This window comes from Heterodontus francisci, unplaced genomic scaffold, assembly GCF_036365525.1.
Source record: "Heterodontus francisci isolate sHetFra1 unplaced genomic scaffold, sHetFra1.hap1 HAP1_SCAFFOLD_51_2, whole genome shotgun sequence".
Lineage (NCBI taxonomy): Eukaryota > Metazoa > Chordata > Chondrichthyes > Heterodontiformes > Heterodontidae > Heterodontus > Heterodontus francisci.
This window is the reverse complement of record NW_027141369.1, coordinates 7,363,446-7,376,947: the sequence shown is the minus strand read 5'-3', so window position 1 is coordinate 7,376,947 and position 13,502 is coordinate 7,363,446. Positions and strand designations below refer to the sequence as shown.

General features: G+C 46.8%; 1 non-coding gene across 1 annotated transcript; it reads left to right on the top strand.

The window, feature by feature from the left end:
* Positions 1-226: 226 nt before the first annotated feature.
* trnal-cag (transfer RNA leucine (anticodon CAG)) lies at positions 227-309 on the top strand. Its single transcript has one exon. It is a non-coding gene; the product is annotated as a tRNA-Leu (tRNA).
* Positions 310-13,502: the final 13,193 nt, after the last annotated feature.

Genomic DNA, 13,502 nt, shown 5'->3' with positions numbered 1-13,502 from the left:
CAGATCGACCGGGGCTCCGGCACCCACACGCTCAGCATAGTTACCCTTTCTCAGGAGCCTGTGAACACGGCCCACCGGGAACTGCAGTCCAGCCCGGGAGGAGCGAGACTTGGCCTTGGCCCGAGCTTTCCCGCCGGTCTTTCCTCTTCCAGCCATTTCCACAATCTCACAAATACTTTCACAAAGAATGAATAATTTCCTTAGCATTGATAGCATGCCGCAGGCAGTCAGGATGGCCGAGCGGTCTAAGGCGCTGCGTTCAGGTCGCAATCTCCACTGGAGGCGTGGGTTCGAATCCCACTTCTGACAAGTTGTGTTTTGACTGAACTGGAGGCGTTTGGGAGCAGCGGTAAAAAGCAAAGAAAAATCAGGTCAGAACATGGGCAAACAAAATAACAATGGACCCAAAGATGTTGCAAGAAAACATTAGAGTCAGAGGCAACTAAGCAAACAGCAGGGCACAGAAAAGATCAAAAATGTAACCTTTGTATCGGTTTGGAAGATGTTGCCAATATCCTGAAAGAATACATCACTGTCTTCCCGAATGAGAGGGTGATGCAGATATTGTTATTAAGGAGGAGGAGTGTGAAGTCTTGGACGTGATAACTTAAGGAGAGAGGAAGTCTTAATGGGATGAGCATCCTTGCATGTGGATAAATCACCAGGACCAGATGAAATGTACCCCAGGCTGTTGAAAGAAGCCAGGGAAGAAATAGTGGAAGGTCTGACCATCATTTTCCAATCCCTCACTGGATACAGGTGTGGTGCCAGAGGATTGGAGGTCTTGTAACGTTGCAATAAAAGCAAAATACGAGGCAGATCAAGCAGGGCTGATCCTTTTGAGTAGAGAAACAGGGCTGAATTCCCTGAACCAGTGCTACAGCTTTCAGAATAGAAGGAGCCTATACACACCTGATGGGTTCCACTTAAACAAAAGAGCTGGAGGTGTTGACGGTCAGAACAGATAAAATGTGGAGGAGTGTTTGAAGCAGATGCTGTGTGGTTACTGTAGTTGTACTATGGAGTTATTTCAAGGAGGTGATTCTGAATGTAATGGATCAACGTGGACCCGTCCAAGGCAAAGGTTCTAAGCTTCTCTGTGGTCCAGCCTGGTTGAATGGAACTGAAGCAAACAAATCATCCAGAAGTGGAAAATAAATATAAGGCCATGAAAGCACAGAATTCAGATGGATGCAATACCAGATGGTATGGCAAGAGTGTAAAACAGCAACAGACTGGTGAATAAAACTTTCCCATTGAATGAGACAAGAGAAGAGAAGGGTAATAATAGTGTCAGGTGAGTTGTGACACTATTCACATTCCACCTTGATCTGAATAGGACTGTTGAAGGGAGTGATTGAGAAGAATAGAGGAGAAATGAAAAGAAAGGAGAAATAAACAAAAGGTCTTTTGATTTTAGAATGCTTGTTTTTGGAAATGACAGACTGTAAAGTGTGTGTGTCAGAAGATATAGAGCGAAGTTGGGTATGACAAGATCACAGGAAAGTTGTGCCCTGAGACAAGATGTGTGTTGACAGGAAAGCTGCTTTCTTTTGCACAAAATGTAATTTATTCATATAATTTGTGCAATTACATTGCAAAGCAGTTCAAATTTAATATTACATAAGGTACAATACAGATCAGTGTCCTTCAATAATGCATATGATGTATCTCACTATCCCTGCCTGCACAGGTTATATTTACAGTATTTACATTACACATCAAACATTCTCTGGTGCAAACAGTCCGAGGGGTTTTACACGGGTTCCAGCCCCTCACTGTACTATGTCCTACTAGGGCCTCAGACTGCAGCCTTTCCCCATTGAGTCTCCATGGTGGCTTCCCCAAGCTTTAATGCCGTCCCACAGCACATAGTCTTGGACGTTGCAATGTGCCAGTCTGCAACACTCGGTCATGGACAGCTCTTTGCACTGGAATACCTGTCCCACGGCCGGGCTCGTTCTCAATAGAGATCATTTCAAATGAACATTTCCTAAATCCGTGCTTTCTCTCTCGCAATAAAGAGAACAGGATGTCTAGCAGATTCAGTGTGAGACAATAACACTGCCGGGTAAAGGCCGCTTTCCAACTCCAATCTTAACACAGGAGATTCCCCAAACAGCTACAGTAAGGTGTTGTAAACTGCTGGAAGCGGATGTGTGTGGAAATGGTGATGTTACTGAGGAGGTTTCTTCGTATAGAATGGACTGTGTTTCGGTGGGAATATTACTGAGTGTTAATTGCATCGGGACCATATTTAAAGGCTCCGGCTTTCTGGAAAGCCTTGACTATGAAGGCCGAGTCTGGAAGGGTTTGTGTGGAGAGCTGGGTTTCGGTTCTACTGTTAATAAAGGGTTTGAAATTGGCAGCCCGGAGGAAACTGGAGGTGGAGCTGAAAGATGAGGGGCCGTTCTCTCTCTGTCTGTCACTCTGGGTGTATCCTCCATCTAGCTCTCTGTTTAATCTTCACTCTTGTCTCGTCCCCTCCCTGCTCTCACTCTGCCTTTCTCAGCCACGTCCGGGTGGCCTGTAAAAAAAGGAGCCTGACGGAATCAGTCTCTTTTATTGTGCACTGATTTGAGGCAAGAATCAACATGTCTGGCAGTAAACAAGAGTATGCTCCAGGCTGGCAGTATGTTAGAATCCATGAGGAAAGGCATCATCACCCTCATCGACAAGCGGAAGGGGGAGCGGACAGAAATAAGAAATTGGTGGCCCATCTCACTGCTTAATGCTGACTATAAGATTCTGTTAAAAGTCATAGCCAGTCGATTCAAGTCTGCTCTGGAGTTGGTGATTCACCCTGATCAGACCTATACTACACCAGGCAGGACAATCTCTGATAGCATTGCGCTACTCAGGGATATGATCACCTATGTACGGGACAGGAGGGTGGACACCTGCCTCATCAGCCTGGACCAGGAGAAGGCTTTTGACAGGATATCGCACACTTACATGATGGATGTGCATTCCAAAATGGGGTTTGGGGAGGGAATCTGCAATTGGATCAAACTACTCTCCACAAACATCAGTAGTGCAGTCTCAATCAATGGGTGGGAATCAGAAAGTTTCCCGATCCAATCTGGAGTCAGACAGGGCTGTCCTCTCTCCCCTGTCTTGTTTGTTTGCAGTATTGAACCCTTTGCTGAGTCTATTAGGAAGAATGCGAGCATCAGAGGGGTGACAATCCCAGGCAGCGGAGGCACTCAGGTTAAAACCTCCCTGTGCATGGATAACGTCGCCGTTTTATGCTCGGATCCATTGTCTGTGCGCAGACTAATGAGCATCTGCGACCAGCTCGAACTGGCCTTGGGAGCCAATGTTAAACATGGCAAGAGCGAGGCCATGTTCTTTGGGAACTCGGCTGACCGATCCTTTGTCCCCTTCACCGTTAGGTCAGATTACCTGAAGGTGCTGGGGATATGGTTTGGAAGGGCTGGGACGTGCACCAAAACCTGGAAGGAGCGAGTAGCCAGGGTCCAACATAAGCTGAGCATGTGGGAGCAGCGATCTCTCTCCATTATGGGTAAGAACCTGGTCATCAAGGGCGAGGTGCTCACATTGCTGTACGTGGTGCTGGTCTGGCCCATACCACATTCCTGCGCTGTGGTGATCACCTGAGCCATTTTCCGCTTCATCTGGGGATCCAAAATGATCCGAGTCCGGAGTGACACGATGTTCAAACCTCTGGATAAGGGCGGGAAAAATGTACCCAACGTCGCCCTCATCCTTCTGGCTACCTTTGTGTGTGTAGATCCCCAGTTTGCAAACTTCAAGTGTCAATACGTGCTGAGGTTCTATCTGTCCCCGGTTTTGCAAATGATGGGCCTGGTCATATTGCCGCGGAATGCTCCATCCAGTTGGACTGTGCCATACTGCCTATCCTTCATGGAAAAGTTTCTGTGGAAAAACACCTTTGACCACCAATCCATCAGGCAGTGGTCTGCACGGAATATCCTCAAGGCCCTACGGGAAAAGGAGATGGTGGATCCTGTCGGATGGTCTCCTGAGCAGAAGTCCAAAGTCATTTGGCAGAATGCCTCATCACCAGAACTTTCAAACAAACACCAAAATGTAGCCTGGCTGATGATGAGAAGAGCCCTCCCCGTCAGATCCTTCCTGCACACCCGAAGTCTCACCCCATCCACACGCGGCCCTCGAGGTGGCTGTGGTGGAAAAGAGACGTTGCCCACCTCTTTCTGAAATGTGTCTTTGCAAAGCAGGTGTGGAAGAGATGCAATGGTTTTTGTCGAGGTTCATCCCAAGCAGCTCTGTAGCACAGGAGTCTGTGCTCTGTGGGCTGTTCCCAGGGACGCACACCGAGATAAACATCAACTGTTGCTGGAGGACTATCAATTCGTTGTAAGACGCTCTTTGGTCTGCCCGAAACTTGCTGGTCTTCCAGTGCAAAGAGTTGTCCATGACCGAATGTTGCAGACTGACACATTCCAAGGTCCAGGACTACGTGCTGAGGGACGCACTAAAGCTTGGGGCAGCTGCAGCAAAGGTTCAATGTGGAAAGACCACTGTATAAGGTCCCCTCACCAAGCTGAACTGAGGGGCTGGATCCATGGGAAACCACTCGAACTGTAGCCAGAAAATATTTGTTTGCTGTAAAATGTACATGGCATGACAATGAAATGGAAGGGTTGTGAGGCAACTCACTCCTGTATTGAAGGAAACTGATCTCCTTTGCACTCTCTGTAATGTTTGACTTGGTGCTTTTTGGAACTGTTTTGTAATGTTTTTTTTTTACAGATTTTTATGAATAAAGTATATTTTGGAAATTAATAAAAGAAAGTCTGGCAGAGGTAAAGGAGGGAAAGGACTGGGCAAAGGCGGAGCAAAGCGGCACCGCAAAGTGCTTCCTGATAATATCCAGGGCATCACCAAACCAGCAATCCGCCGCCTGGCTCGCCGTGGCGGGGTCAAGCGGATCTCGGGTTTGATCTGTGAGGAGACTCGCGGGGTGTTGAAGGTTTTCCTGGAGAATGTGATCAGGGATGCGGTCACCTACACTGAACACGCCAAGCGCAAGACGGTCACTGCCATGGATGTGGTGTACGCTCTGAAACGGCAGGGCCGCACTCTCTACGAATTCAGCGGCTGAACAACTGGACCCTTTCCAGCAAACACAACAAAGGCTCTTCTAAGAGCCACCCACCGCCTCACAGAGAGAGCAATGACCTGGAAACGGGAGCTGGGATAGGCTGTTTAGAACTGTCTATAATAAATCTGTGCTGTGTTCGAGATACAAAACTGGAATCCCCAAATTTGACATTTCATTTGCAGCAAGGATGTGCAGTGGATTTGATTTTCTGAACGGGCTGTGTAAACAGCGCCTGAGGCTCTACAGTTAGTTATTTCTCCAGTCGACACATGCCCTCAGTGAAAAGCCACATCACTCCTCCAGAATCACTCATTGTTTTCATAGAATTTCAAAATGATTTCGCTGCAATGAGGGAATCCGGGAGTTTTGCAGCAGCCATCGCTGGAACCAGACCCACTTGTGATGTTATTTCCCCCGAGACAGTGTTTCCTGCACTGAAACTGACAGGGTTTGTGAAACTGATCAGTTTCAGCTCAGTCATTCAGGGACCTGGAATTCCCGCAGTTTGAGCCCGCGCTATCCAGAGCCCACTTCTGATTGGTCACCCTCTTCCCATTCGCATGTCTTAACCAATTGCCGAGCCTCGAATTAGAAAATACAGCAAATCATTGGCTTAAATTGTCGTCCTGGCAGAAAGGTTGAATTCAAAAAAGCCGCCAATTTCAGTGTTGGGCAGAATCGAATTACTCAACGAATCTCAATAACGAAATTGGAGGCACATTTTAGACTTACCCCGATTTTCCTTTCCATCGATTGGGGTGCTAATTCACTCGGGTGCGTTTGCTAATACTAACTGTAATCCTCAGATCCATTTAACATTTCAGTAATCCTATTAAATACAAAAGGAATTTTATGATTGAATTTCCATTGGAATATAGTGAAATAGTATCCCGATCGATGGAAAGGAAAATCGGGCAGAGGATAAAATGTGCTGCCAATTCGTTATTGTGATTTGTTTATATAACTGACCAGGACTGACTTCACCCGAACACAGCTACTAGCACCCACCGGACTGACCGTTCTCCCCCCTCTGCAACTCCCTTTCTCCCCCTCCTCCCTACTGGTGAAATTCCGCACTCTGTCTGTTCGCTCTCCGCACCCCCACCCCCCACCCTGTCCCAGCCCAGCCCACAGCTACTAGCTCTGGCCGTGACACTCGCTCCCACATTTCTTCACCAGGCGCCACCTGTAGAAGCAGGAGGGCCGCAAGGGGTGACAGGGCGACGGAGGAGTGAGTGGCTGAGAGGAGGGAAGCGGCGCGGCCTGGAGCGAGTGGCCAGAGAGTGGGGTGGTGCGAAGCGAGGAACAACTGGCCAGGGGAGTGGGGGGGTGGGGGAGCAGCGTGGTCTGGAGCGAGCGGCTGAGGGGGGGAATCGTCGAGGCCTGGAGTGAGTTGCCGAGGGGGGAGAGCTACAGCTTCAAAATCTCCCATTCAGCCACTTCCTCCAGCCAAATGGTGGGGGGATGGGGTGGCTAGATACCCAATGACGCTTTATCACGCATGCACGAAGACGGATTTGTTGCGGAAATGTGATGACGTTGGCGATGCAAAATGACATCATCCCGTGCACGCGCCACTCAATCCTGGCAAGATGTCAAAAATCACTGTGAGTTTTTGGGACTTTTCAGTGCACTTCTCTTTCTTTAGTTGCCTCTTACCTTAATGTATTGAAGAAACATCTTTGGGTCCATTTTCATTTTACTTGCCAACATTCTTCCAAGTTCTCCCTTCACCACTGCTCCCAAATCCCTCCAGTTCAGTCAAAACACAACTTGGTAGATTTGGGATTTGAACACACGCCTCCAGAAAACACTACGACCTGAACACAGCCCTTTCGACCACTCGGCCATCTTGACTGTTTCAAGCTTACGACAAAAGCTGAGAAATTATCCATTCTTTGTGAAAGTATTTGTGAGATTGTGGAAATGTCTGGAAGAGGAAAGACCGGCAGGAAAGCTCGGTCCAAGGCCAAGTCTCGCTCCTCCCGGGCTGGACTGCAGTTCCCGGTGGGCCGTGTTCACAGGCTCCTGAGAAAGGGCAACTATGCTGAGCGTGTGGGTGCTGGAGCCCCGGTCTATCTTGCTGCTGTGCTCGAGTACCTGACCGCTGAAATCCTCGAGCTGGCCGGTAACGCGGCCCGGGACAACAAGAAGACCCGCATCATCCCCAGACACCTGCAGCTGGCCATCCGCAACAACGAGGAGCTCAACAAGCTGCTGGGAGACGTGACCATCGCTCAGGGCGGGGTGCTGCCTAATATCCAGGCTGTGCTGCTGCCCAAGAAAACCAGCGCTCAGAGCTCCCAGAAAAAGTAAAGCGGCCAAAATGACATCTAATAAACCAAAGGCTCTTTTCAGAGCCACCCACAGTCTCTGTGAAAGGTCTGGTTACTGTCAGGAGGGAGTCAGAGATGGAGTTATTGTAACAGTGGATTGACCTGTTGCACATCTGTCCAGCTGTGTTTTCATTTCGCTCTGTTTTTCTGCTCACACATCTCCCCCTCGAGTTAATTGCAGAACTGAACTACAGGGTGTAGAATCAACAATTCCCAGGAGCGGGGGGTGAGATTGTGCTGAGCAGCAATGAGCCTCCAGTAATGATGCTTTATATATATAAATATCACAACAGAGCTGTGCGGGGATGAGCGCAGCCTCAGCTGCACCGAGTCTCAGGGGCTCTCACGACCCCAATCAGAGCCACCAGGCCTGGCGGGCGTGCAGCAAGGACCCGGGGGAGGGAGGGTGCACCATTAAAGTGATGGTGCAGCACCTCCCCCATCCTCGCCGCCACTTCCCGGTTTCTTCTCCCGTTTATCTCAACATTAAGAAGACGCTTTTGCTCTGGACTACACTGGTTATAAAGTAAGACCCAACTTTGTCTCTGAAAGTGATGAATAGCAGCAACAACAGCAGAATCCAACCCCTGCAGTTACATGTCAACTTGCTGATGTTGCAGCAGATTGAATGACTGAGTGAATCCCTTCCCACACACATGGCAGGGGAACGGCCTCTCCCCAGAGTGAATGTGTTGCTGTTTCAGCAGATCATTACTGCTTTTCAAGCTCTTCTCACAGTCAGGACATTGAAAAGGTCTCTGATCAGTGTGAACAAGTTGATGTTCAGTGAGGTTGGATGACTGAGTGAACCCCTTCCCACACACGGAGCAGGTAAATGATCTCTCCCCAGTGTGAACTCACTGGTGTTTCAGCAGGTTGACTCTGGCTGGGTTCAGTACTACACTCACTGGTTCCTCTCTCTGTCTTCCCCTGAAGGTGCTGATTCTGACTGTATGTATGTGCTCTCTCCCCCTCCGACCCTCCCTGTCCAATGTAGTATCTCCCAGTTTTGGTGATGTGCTCTCCCTGACCTGTCTCCATTTCTCCTTCTTATACAGACTTGCCCTGACTGTCACTATTTCATAGAATCATACAGCACAGAAGGAGGCCAATCGGTCTTTTGTGCCTGCGCTGAATCTGTGAAAAAAATGATGCAATTAGTCCAACCCCCTGCCTATTTCCCCATAGTCCTGGAGAAATTCACTTTGAAATATTTGTCCAATTCCTTTATGAAAGTTATAATTGAATCTGTTTCCACCTCCCTGTCAGACAATTCATTCCAAATCCGAATCAGTTACTGGGTAAAAAGATCTCTCCTCACCTCCCCTTGACATTTTTGGCCAACAATCCCAGCTTCACCACCCTGTCCAGAGAACTGAAACCCCTCATCTCTGGTATCATTCTCGTAAATCTCCTCCAAACTGTCTCAAAAGCTTTGATGTCCTTTCTGAAACCTGGTGCCCAGTACTGGACACATTACTGTAGCTGAGATCGAGCCAGCGAAGCCCACATCCCACGAACGGATAAAAAAACGCTCCCTGCTAAATCCCCAATTCTTATCCATTTACAGACGCTCCTTGCCCAGTCCCCAAATCTTATTCATTTAGAGACGCTCCCTGCCCAATCCCCAATTTCTATCCATTTACAGACGCTCTCTGACCAGTTGACCTTGCTGGCGGGCAGTTTCGGGAAGCCTCACAGGGAAAAGCTTCACCGCCACCCGCAGGGACACAAACGGGATCGTTCCATCCTATTGTGGCCTTGACGCCCTGCTCCAGCTGTGTGCACCCGCTACGGGCGCGGTCTCCCTGCACTTTGTGAATATTCCGCTCCAGCTGCAGATGGAGCTCAGCCACTACCGCGCCTGCTCCTTATCAGAGACAAGGCAAATTCTGGAGCGCAGAGCATTCTGGGTACCACAACTGTCATTAATGCCAATCTCTGACATGATAATCAGGTTTTATTTCCTACATTTCATTTCCTGGTATGTTAGTGCGTGTTTTATTTTGTACCTCTCAGTGCCTGGGAGGAGAGAGTCAGCTTCACTTTGTAGCCGTGAATTTCTGGTGTGAGAATGTGGGTTCTTACTCTGTATGTTTCAGTTTTCGGTTTGTGACTGTTTCTGCTATTGCTATGTGAGCTAACTTTGTGGAAAGAGATGCAGTGGTTTTTGTCGATCTTCATCCCAAGCAGCTCGGTAACACAGGAGTCTGTGCTCTCCGGGCTGTTCCCAGGGACGCACACCGAGACAAACATCAACTGCTGCTGGAGGACTATCAATTCGGTGAAAGACGCCCTTTGGTCTGCCTGAAACTTGCTGGTCTTCCAGCGAAAAGAGTTGTCCACCACCGAATGTTGCAGACTGGCACATTCCAAGGTCCAGGACTACGTGCTGAGGGACGCACTAAAGCTTGGGGCAGCCGCAGCAAAGGCTCAATGGGGAAAGACCACAGTGTAAGGTCCCCCCACCAAGCTGAACTGAGGGACTGGATCCATATGAAATCCCTCGAACTGTATCGGAGAAATTTTGTGCGCTGTAAATGTAAAAATGTATATGGCATGACAATGAAATGGAAGGGTTGTGAGGCAACTCATGATTGGACAGAAGGTAACTGATCACCTTTGCACTGTTTGTATTTTTTGACTTGATGCTGTTTTAAACTGTTTGGGAATGTAATTTTTACAGATTTTTATGAATAAAGTATATTTTGGAAATAAAAAATAAATGTGAGTTTCACCACATATCTTTCAACAAATTGTATGTGAACATCAGCTTTTGTCCAGATCTATCAGTTTCTGATATAGAGTCATAGAGTTATACAGCACAGCAACAGGCCCTTCAGCCCATTGGGTCTGTGCTGGCCATCAAGCACCTAACTATTCTAATCCCATTTTCCAGTATTTGGCCCGTCGCCTTGTATGCTATACCATTTCAAGTGCTCATGTAAATACTTCTTAAATGTTGTGAGGGTTCCGGCCTCTACCACCTCTTCAGGGAGTGCGTTCCAGATTCCAACCACCCTCTGAGTAAATTTTTTTTCCTCAAATCCCATCTAAACCTCCTGCCCCTTACCTTAAATCTATGCCACCTGGTTATTGACCCCTCCGCTAAGGTAAAATGTTTCTTCCTATCTAACCCATCAATGCCCCTCATAATTTTGTAAACCTCAATCTTATCTCCCCTCAGCCTTCTCTGCTCTCAGGAAAACAACGCTAGCCTTTTCAGTCTCTCTTCATAGCTGAAATGCTCCAGACCAGGCAACATCCTGGTGACTCTCTTCTGTACCCTCTCCAGTGCAATCACATCCTTCCTATAGTGTGGTGCCCAGAACAGTACACAGTACTCCAGCTGTGACCTAACTAGCATTTTATGCAGCTCCGTCATAACCTCCCTGCTCTTATATTCTCTGCCTCGGACGATCTATATTGGCCTGTAATTTAAGGCTTTCCTCCTCACTATTTACGACACCACCAATTTTCATGTCATGTGTGAGAAAGGGTTTGATTCTATCCCTATCAGTATCCGTTACATGCATGTGTTTTTAATCTGCACCCCCTCTGTTTTATTCTCTGTACTTGTCAGCCTCTTGTAGGTGAGTCTGTGTTTTGCTCTTCATCTCTCAGTCTTCGAAGTATGAGCCTGGGTTTGTACCTAATTTTCTTTGTACCTTGCAGGATGGATATTGAAGAGAGGTTTTTACACATTAACTGCCAAAGACTGATAAGTGATTTTTGGGTTTCACACAGTATCTGTCAGTTTCTTGTCTAGGACTGTTGGTTTTACTCTGTCGATGGCATTTGCTGGTTTGTTAGTGTGGGGTTTACACTGTACCTGTCAGTTTCTCATATGTGAGTGTTGGTTTCACTTTGTATAGAATCATAGATCACAGAATACTTACAGCACAAAAGGAGGGATTCAGCTCATCGTGCTTGTGCTGCCTCTCTGCGCAAGCAACTCAGCTCATGCCACATCCTCATGTATTCCATGAAAACCTGAATTTTTTTTCCCTTCAGATAATTATCATATATCCTTTTGAAAGCTATGGTTGAATCTTCCTCCGTCACACTCTCAGGCAGTAAATATCAGGTCTTAACCATTTGCTGCATAAAAAAGGTTTTTCTTCATGTTGCCTTTGGTTCTTTTCCCATTCACCTTAAATCGGTGTCCTCTGCTTACTCAGCCATGCGTAATATTTCCCATTGCTTTCTCAGCACTGATGAATTGTGAGGTGGGAGACAGCCAGAAGTCCCACTGAGCTGCACTGACCCCCAGCTGAAAAAGAAATGAGATAAAGTTCAATCTTTCACAGCGAGATGCTGCAGAGAGTTAAGAGTCCCGAATGAAAGAGAGCGTTTCTCATACTGTTGTTGAATTTCATTTCAAACACTCCTTGTACTCTCTGCTAATGAAGCCTAAAAAATGGAAAAACTAAATGGCGCTCAAACTCACAACCCTGAGATTAAAAGTCCCATGATCGACAGACTGAACTGAATATGTCACTTCTACTGTCCCTCTGTTTGGATGGATGCAACTGTATGCTCCAATGCAAGGGCAGCTTTCAAATCCTCCCATGGGTCCACACAGTTACATGTTGTGAACTCAAGCAAAGGAAATCTGCTCACTTCCAAAACTATCAGCAAATTGAAGCTGATTACGATCAACATCATCAGAGGTCAGAACTACCTGGTGAAAGAAGACTCCCTGAAGAAGGATCCACAATTATTCAAAGGCATCGACAAAGTGAAAAACAAGAAAATCGATGAGTCAATCCAAGCTAAACAGAAACACTGAAGAATTCCATTCCAGACCAGAACACAATTAGAGGCATTTTTTGTATTCAAAGCTGGGCATTAGTATTTAATAGTTGAGATATAATTTTGAATATATTTGAATTTCTTTATTCATTTGGCACTGCTGAACATGAAGCAGTCTTAAATCATTTAATTTTTTTTGCAAAATCTGACAAACCAGATTAAAATATTAGATCAAGGGAGAAATTTCAAAGATTACTGGACCAGTAATCCAGATGCCTGGACTCAAGATCCAGTGACAGCCAGGACGTCAAGGCGGGAAACACTCCGCACTAGTCTGCAGTGAGCGATTCCATCGAAGGTAGAGCACAATCTCTTAAATATAAGAATGTATATTTTATAATAATTAATCACTCAAGACCTTCCTGGTCTCTGCATCTCAGCTGCTCTCTGGATAAACTTGCAGAAAGTATTTCAACCTGTAAAGCAGGAGTCCAGGGAATGTATAATGATATTTTCTCGCCTTCGGGCAATATTTTAATCAAAGAAGTGTGGGACAACCTGTCTGGGCACAACTCCATGAGTTTCTCTTTAACTAGTGACCTCACAATCACTAACTACTATGGTAACAATCTTCAGCTCATCACCTCCGGTACATAGCTCTAATCTTAATGTACATTTAAACAACCTTTCAAGTCCAGTTACAGTTTTTGTTGCCTTACCTGCACAAGCTTAAAAAGTGAAAAACGGAAGCAAGTTTAACTGAACATTCTGGTGGTCAGTTCGGGCACGGGAAAAAATGAAAGGACTCGGACCAGGTCGGATGTGGTGCTGTCAGGCTTGGGTCGGGTTTCATTTGCTGACCCGAGCAGGCCTTTAGTTACTGTTGCAACCTTATATTCTCACTTGACAATCTGTATATTTTGTTCATTTCAATTTTGTCGACAAGCTCTTTGAATCCAGTTCCCCGGTCCTCAAGCAGGCTCAGTTTGGAAATCGATTCCGCTTTCTGGAAGGCTGAAAGCAATCGATGACCTGAAACTAAAAATGGCAACAGAGAAGGGCTCGTCTGGGATTTGAACCCAGGATCTCTCACATATTAATCACTTATATACCCAAAGCGAGAATCATACCCCGAAACCAACGAGCCACCGTTGGTATGGTTTTCATTCGCTCCTGTGGAATTTCACTGGCACCCACAGCCGATGATGCATTTTTTTCAGATCAAAACAATATCCCACAAAGCTGAAATAAAAACAAAAAGTGCTGGAAATACTCAGCACCTCTGACAGCATCTGTGGAGA